The sequence below is a fragment of the Nicotiana tomentosiformis genome, chromosome 12, assembly GCF_000390325.3.
Source record: "Nicotiana tomentosiformis chromosome 12, ASM39032v3, whole genome shotgun sequence".
Taxonomy (NCBI): Eukaryota; Viridiplantae; Streptophyta; class Magnoliopsida; order Solanales; family Solanaceae; genus Nicotiana; species Nicotiana tomentosiformis.
In genome coordinates this window covers 40,056,830-40,065,229 of record NC_090823.1, presented here as the reverse complement: position 1 = coordinate 40,065,229, position 8,400 = coordinate 40,056,830, and the positions used below count along the sequence as shown (strand labels likewise).

Genomic DNA, 8,400 nt, shown 5'->3' with positions numbered 1-8,400 from the left:
ATAAATAAAAAGCAAGAATAAAAAGCAAGAGGTAAAGGAAACTCCCCTGAATCATCTTGTCTGGGTCTGAATCGATATCGGGATCCACTTTGCACGCCTGACCCCGTGCCACATCTGTGCTGAAAATAAATTTCTGCCTTCTTCGGGTATACCCCACACTTATCATGCTTACCCTTTCCAACTCTCTCTTTTAGGGCCCTTGCCTTGAATTAAGAGTATGCAGTCAGCTTTCTCTAAGTGCCCCTATTGCTTCCTCCATCTTGAAAACCACCCTTTCTTCCCCACTCTTAGCATGAGCTGCATTTTCTGAATGTCCAGAATAGCCCTACCAGTAGCCAAGAAGGGTCTCCCTAAAATCAGAGGGACCTCCATATTCACCACGATGAATTCCACAAGGAACACAAATTTATCCACCCCAACTAGCACATCTTCTACTATTTCTTCAAGCATGATTGTGGTTTGATCCGGCAGCTGCAAAGACACATGTATAGATCTGATTTATCCCATCTCTCCCTCCAATTTCCTGAAAATGGACAAAGTCATAAGATTAATAGAAGCACTTGAATCACACAAAGATTTTTCAAATTTAGTACTTCCTAAAGAGCAAGGTATAGTAAAACTCCCTGGATCTCCACACTTTTGAGGGAGCTTATTTTGCAAAATGGCACTACAATGCTCTGTGAGCTTGACAACCGATGTCTCTTCCACTTTATGCTTGTTTTACAATATCTCCCTCATGAACTTAGCACACGCTGGCATTTGAGAGAGTACCTCCCTGAAAGGTAGATTAACATGCACCTGCTTAAGCACTTCTAGAAAATGCCAAAATTATTTGTCCAGCTTTTATCTTCTTTTCTTCTGAGGGAAAGGTAGAGCAGGTATATATTTGCTCTCCTCATTCTCCTCATTCATTGAATTTTCATCCTTCTTCTTTTTTAGAGCTCTAGTCCTCCCCTTCTTCTTCAGACCATCATCTGGATCAACCCTCACTTAACCTTCTTGATTGTTGCTATATTTCTGGTCCTCCACAATCTCTACTTGTCTTTATATCAACTCATCCTTTTGTTTTTCTATGGGGTCCTTAAATACTTGCCCACTTCTCAAGGACACCGCATTTATTGTTTCTTTTGGATTCCTTTCAGTATCAGCAGGGAAAGTTCCTGGAACCCTCTCAAACAATAGAATAGCAAGTTGCCCCACCTATCTTTCCATGTTTCAAATGGTTGTGCCCTGTTCTCGTATATCTATGCCATGAGTTTCAAGCCTCTCATTTGTCTTAATAATAAAGTTCGTCATCAAATCTTCCATGCTAGACTGATTAGATTGTGGAAGTTGGTATTGCTGCCTCTATTGATTTTTAAATCCTGGAGCTCCTTGTCCCTAGGGTCTCTGATTATTTTGTTGCCATGAGTTCAGACTACCTCTTAGTGAACTCCACGAAAAGCCCGGGTTCCTCATCCCCATGGAGTTAAAATTATTACCACTTTGATAGTTGCCTCTATCAAAGATTCCCACAGTATTTACCACTTCATCTATAGTCGAGGCCTGAAACTCATGCGTTGGATGACCCATTCCACAAAAGTCACAAACTGATGATGGCTGGCTATGGACCTTGGCTAAGGTCAACTTTCTTATCTCTTTGGCCATGGTGTCTAGCTAGGCTTGCACAGATGTGTTAGAGTCTATTTGGTGAACCCCAGTTGATTTTCTTCCATCATTACTCCCAGCGGGCCACTGGTTAGCATCTTTAGAGAGATCATCAAGAATTGCAACAATCTCCTCAGGAGTTTTCTTCATTAAAGGGCCTCCAAATACAATACTCAAAGTTCGTCGTGATAAAGATGTTAGTCCATCCCAAAAGTTCTGGAGTTGCATCCACAATTCAATTCCATTATGCTAACATGTTTTCACTATCTCCTTGAATCTTTCTCAAGCTTCGAAGACCGTTTCAATGTCCTTCTGGCAGAAATTGTGGATTTCCCTTCTGAATTTCACTGTTTTTATAGCTGAGAAGTACTTGTCAAGAAACTTTTTAGTCATATCTTCACATGTCCTGATCGGCCCAGTTGGTAAGCTTCGAAGCCAGTGCTTCGCGTCATCCTTCAATGAAAAGGGGAATGCCCTTAAGTAGACCGTATTTTTTGATACTCCATTGTACTGGAAGGTGTTCATGATTTCCTCAAAGTCCATCAAGTGAGTGTTTGGATCTTCATTCACCTTCCCTCTAAAGACACATTTATTCTGGATGGTTTGAAGTAAGCCTTGCTTCATCTCAAAATTATTTGTTGCTATGGGGGGATGTATGACACTTGATATTCCCTGATTGTAGAATGGTCTGGCATAGTCACCTACTTCTCTCCCAGGACCGGGAGCCATATTTTCGAACTTGTCTTCAACCAGGGATCGATTTTGATTGAATCTTTGACCCACATCCTCATCGACTGTCTTATCAGCAGCTCCAAGGGCTGCTTCAGCTACTACCCGTGCATATTATTCTCTCTGTTGTGCTGCCTCTCTTGCAGCTAAGTCTACTCTATCATCATCGTTCTTAACCATGTGTTATTAGGTTGAAGGTTGTCCCAAGAATTTTTCGGTGAGTTCTTTCTCTTTTCTCAGTTGTCGCATGTGTTTTTCTAACTTAGGTTCGTAAGGTATCACTTCCTTTGAAGAAGATCGAGTCATACACCAACGAATTTAACATGTTACCTGCACACGGAAGAGAAACACCATGAAGAATAAAATAAAATTGATTCTTGAATTAGCACCAAAAACTATTTTTGAACACTATTGATTGCCAATCCCCGGCAACGGCGCCAAAATTTGACGAGAGCAAAACATAACACAAAATTGATGCTCGCTATCCAAAGATAGTATAGTTTAATTATCGTCTCCACAAGGATTGACTTTAAATAATGTTCAAGTAATTTCTAGCTTAATTCTATTCAGGATGATTAACACTTTGGTTGGGATGGTTAATAACTAAAATAAACTATGAAAACTAAAGCAATGAACAATTGATCACAGAAAAACAAGAGTTGAGCAACACCAAAATAATTAATGGGAGACATAAGGATCGTGACAGGATAGGTGCAAGATAGTTATTCGAGATCTAGTTCTAGTTCAATTCACTCTGATGTTCTAATGATTCTCACGAATTCACTCGATGATTAGTTCAAACGTGTAGCCAAGACTCCTCTCTTGATTAAATCAGAACTCTACGAGGTAAACTAATATAATGCCCTATGAAAGATATGCAAGAACTCGTTAACGGATTAGTCCTTAGGAAAACGTCTCTCGAATATTCTCCTAACTTGATTTAATCAACAATTCAATAAGCTCTTTCGATTACTTAACAGAATCACTAAATTAAACCAAAACAATAATGTGAAGATAATCATCAAAATATTTCTCTTTCGATTAAATAAACCGGTGACTAAAGTTGTATTCAATTCAAAACTCCATAAACGAATTCATGCAAAGAACTATTGCTAAAATCTACAAATATCAATCAAAATACCATATTCGTCAAACTCTAAGGTAAACTACTCCATAATCATGGACAAAGTCATCATAAATAAAGTTGAATAATAAGAAAATATGAATTCAATCTAAACTTAGGTGTTGAGTTGAGGAAAGAATGATGAATCCTTGTGCTATGAGGCTTCAATGCTCTTCCAATCTTCCGTAAGTCAAAAGTCCTCTAAAAATTGTGCTTTTGGTGTATTTATACCATGTAAAAATGAGCCTGGACGAAACTATCCTTTCCAACCGAAAGTGGAAAAAGTTGGAAACTATTTTGTACTAGCACCCTGTGCCCGACGGTGCGATAGTGTATTTTTTTCAGAGTAATTATTTTTCTCAATTTTTAATATCTAGACTTGGTCCTCGAATGCTGAACACGATCCCAGCTTAATTATTTAGGTTTCTACTCAGACTTCAAAGCTCCAATTCATTCATTTTAGCTCTAAACTTGCTTCTCAACTCGTAATCACATCCTACACAACCTAACACGCGTAATAAGTATAAAGTACTAACAATTAAGCTCAAATACAATCAAAGTGTAGTAATTAGAGTATGAAATATAGTTTAAAATAAGGCTGTCCAACGGGACGGGACGTCCCAACCCGTCCCGCGTCCCGTCCCGTCCCACTTAATTTTAAACTGGATGGGCTCATGTTAAACGGGATACGGGATGGGACTGGATGGCCATTTTGTCCCGTTTTTCCCGTCCCATTTCGTCTCGTTTCATCCCGTCCCGTCTCGCGTCCCTTTTTTTTTTTTAATTATAGCCGTTGGGCAACGGCTATAATTGCAAAAATAGTCGTTCCCAACTGCTAAAACGGCCATATTTGGCCCCCATTCCCCCAAAACACCCCTTACCCCACCAAACTTTTAATATAATTCCGAAGTTTATTAAATTACACTTTGGCCCTATTTTCTACTATAAATACCCTCATTCTTCTTTATTTTTCCCACAAAAATAAATCATTCTCTCTCAAATCTCTTACATTCTATCTATATTATTCTCTCAATTTTCTCGCAATCAAGTGATAAGTGTCAAGTATTTGGACAAATATTTGGAGCAACTTTCAAGCTTCAAATTAATTCATCAAGTATTTGGAGTAATATTTTGGGCAATTTCTTCAAGTTTCAATATTTAATCATGGTGCACTCGTTCCATCTCCTAATTTTAATGTATATTTTTTGCGCATTATTTTAGTGCTTAATTTTTGTGTTTACTTTACGTGTTCTATTTTCGTATTTCATTTGTGTTTTTAATATTTGTGTTAACTTTTTAAATTTAATTTCGTATTTAAATTATGGCACTTAAAAATGTATTTGGCGTGTTTAAAAAAACTAGTAAAAAAAGTAGTAAAGGTGAAAGTAGTAGTAATCCTAATCCTAGTCCTAATCCTAGCCCTTCTCCTATAATTAGAAAACATATAGATGAAATGACTCATATTGATGAAACTTCATTTTTTCAACTCCCCGCATGTTATAATATTAATTTCGGAGAACAACTAGATCATGAAACTTTACAAAAAAAATTTGGCAATGATATTTTTATTGAGGACGAAGAAAATGAGGATGAAGAAAATGAGGAAGAAGAATTAGATGAAACACCCACTAGTCCCGCAAAACAAGCTCCAACTCAGAGTCAATCTCGGTCTGGAACTTTACCCCCTGTACCTCCTGTAAGGGGTAAGCCTAAGGGTGAACGTCCCAAAACATCACTTGTATGGAAATATTTTAAACATGATAGAGTCAATCAACGTGCTATATGTGAAATATGTAAGCAACGATTTGCGCACACCAAAAGTGGTGGGACGAGGGGTTTATCTAGGCACTTAGGTAGGGACCACAAAGCTTTATGGATACAAGGTAAAATAGAAGCCGGACAAATACCGGATTCTAGCACCGGTACTAGCACTCCTAGTGGATCTGGCGGGGGTTTTAATTTTTTACAACAGCAGCTTGACCCAGCTTCTGGTACTATTTTATGCCCCTATAACAAAGATAGAGATCGTGAGAACTTAGCAAAAATGGTGGTTGTCTGTGGCTTACCTTTTACTTTTTCTTCTCACCCTGCTTTTGTGCATTATATACAAGAAACTTATAATCCTGCTTTTCAAGGTTTTCCTAAAACTACAATTAGAAATGATGTTTTTCAATTTCAAACTGAATATTTTCAGTATATTCGTTGTGTATTTTTCACTTAGATTGTAAAGTGTCTATCACATCTGATATAGGTCGTAGTCCTAATGGTTGTGATTATTTAATTGTTACATGTCATTGGGTTGATCATCACTTGAACATGCAAAAATGTATTATTGGTTATAAATTTGTTGATTCAAAACACACTGGAGCATATATTGCAACTACTGTTCTACAAATACTTAATTTTTATGGACTCATTGATAAAGTTTTAACTATCACCTTAGATAATGCTTCTGCTAACACAACTGCAACAACTAGCTTAAGAACTCGACTTTGTCCAATTAATCCGGCAATATTTCATGTTAGATGTGCATGCCATATTTTTAACTTGGTTATAAAATATGGTATTAATTTATTTTCTGATGTTTGTAGTAAAGTACAACATGCTTGCGGCTATATTTTTCGTGCTAATAAAACGAGTAGAATTCGTGAATTTGCTCAACAATGTGCTAGTGCTAACCTTCCATATAGAAAAGTTCCAAAAGATGTTTGTACTAGGTGGAATTCTACTTATGAAATGCTTAAAGTTTCTTATGATTATCGGGTGCCTATACAAAAGGTATTTAATATGCATAATGGTATCCCCGCTGATCAAATTGTTGATTCTGATTGGGATCAGATCAAAGAGCTTACTAAAGTTTTTAAAAAAAAATTTATTATGCTACAAAATAATTTTCTGGTATATATTATCCTACTATTACACAAATATTATGGTATATTTGTGGAATTTCTGTTGTATTTGGTAAGTATAAAACTAATCCAACTTATGTACCGGCCATTAATGAAATAATTGTAAAATTTAAAAAGTATTTTTTTTCTATTCCCCAAGTTTATTTAATTTCTACTATACTTAACCCATCTTTAAAATTAAGAGGTGCAAAGGGACTTGTTCGTAAAATTTATGAGAATTTAGCAATTCAAGAAAATGAACAACCATCTCTCGAAGAATGCCAAGCTAACATATATTCTTATGTTAGATCAATGTTTGATAAATATAAATCTATGAAAACAACAGGTGGTGAAACTGCTCCTTCTACTTCTACGTCTAGAGTAGAAGTTCTATGGGAAGATATGGATGATATAACAGGTTTTGATTCCTCTATTGATGATGAACTTGATTCTTAACTTAATCAAGGATTGGAAAGTATTAAAGACGAAGAAGGCAACGAACAACTTTTGGCATGGTGGAGGGAGCGTGGCAAGGCTTTTCCAATACTTTCAATAATGGCCCGAGATATCCTTGCTATTCAAGCATCATCAGTAGCATCGGCGAGTGCTTTTAGCGCGGCAAGATTTTAAATCGGAGATCATAGACATTCATTAGCGGAGGACAGCCTAGAGATGTCCGTATTATTCAGATATTGGATTAATTCAGAAAGAAGAAATCTTGGTTTTGAAAAATTAACCGCTAGGGAAGAAGAAGAATACAATGAGATACTTAGCACTGGGAGCGATGACGGCATACAACTCATGGAACATCAATCAACATTGCCAATTCCAGAACAATGTCCGAGAGAAATTATAGATAAGTTACAACGAAGTTATATAGGAGCTTACAAATATTAGTATGATAATTTGTAATTGGCTACTAAGAGGCCTAGTTCAAACAGAACCCTTCCTAGAAGGTGGCTGCGTAGATTAGGTGCTCTTCAAAAGAATTATATTTGTATGTGAGATTTGAAAGTTCTATTAATAAAATAAAAGGCTTTAAGCGTTGAATTTGTTTTATGAATTGTCTTACACTCTTACTTAGTTATTTAATGGCTTGAAATTATATTAAATAAATTATAACTCTATTATAAATTTATAATTACTAGAATATTTTATTACAAGTCTTTTGTTTTAATATTTTATAATTCTTTACTTAGTTTTCTAATTTTTATTTAATTTTTAAGTTTATTAAATAAGTCAAAAAACTAGATGTTGCAAACTTTAAAAACTTAGTCATTGTCAAAATAATATCCGTTGCCAAAGTCAATGCTTAAATATTTTTTTTTTTAAAAAACGGCACTTAAGGCCCGCGAACCCGTCCCATCCCGTTTGTTAGCGGGACGGGATGGGCCTACCGTCCGTCCCATCCCGTCCCGTCCCATCCCGTTTCGTCCCGTCCCGCCACCGTCCCGGCTAAATGCCGTCTCGTCCCGTCCCGTTAATTTTGTCTCGTTCCGTTGGACAGCCATAGTTTAAAATGTGAGTTTCTAGCCTACTATCAACTAACAAGTCTCAAAATGTACTAACAACCTATTAAAAATCTCAAAACATGAAACAAGATACAAATTCCCAAAATGTGATAATTCAAACCTCTTCAGAGCAAATAAGTAATTATAAAAAATAAAAAAAGACATAGGCACTTACTTATTGAAATAAGATTTGAACGATTTAGATCAAGTGATGAAAAACTAATAAATCGAGGCCAGTTACTATTTTCTAGATTAATTGAAATCATTTAAACAAGGTCGAGGTCTAATAAGTTCTGTAACCATTGCGGTCAAAGATGTTCCACATCCAAAAATTAGACCTATGCACGATGAAAATCTTCAAAGAGAATTTCTGCAAGCTGGAGGCTGCAAGTAAAAATGATAGTTGCAGGATCAAGGTTGTGAAAGAGACACGTGTCACATAGCGATTAGGGAGCGTTGAACATTAATGACAATATTGAATATGCCTCTACAAGGGACTTCT

The 8,400-nt window shown here is 36.4% G+C and overlaps 1 non-coding gene across 1 annotated transcript; it reads left to right on the top strand.

Annotated features, from left to right (window-relative positions):
* The first annotated feature begins 1,885 nt into the window (after positions 1–1,885).
* LOC117279175 (small nucleolar RNA R71) lies at positions 1,886–1,992 on the top strand. The gene has a single exon (XR_004509594.1). It is a non-coding gene; the product is annotated as a small nucleolar RNA R71 (small nucleolar RNA).
* Positions 1,993–8,400: the final 6,408 nt, after the last annotated feature.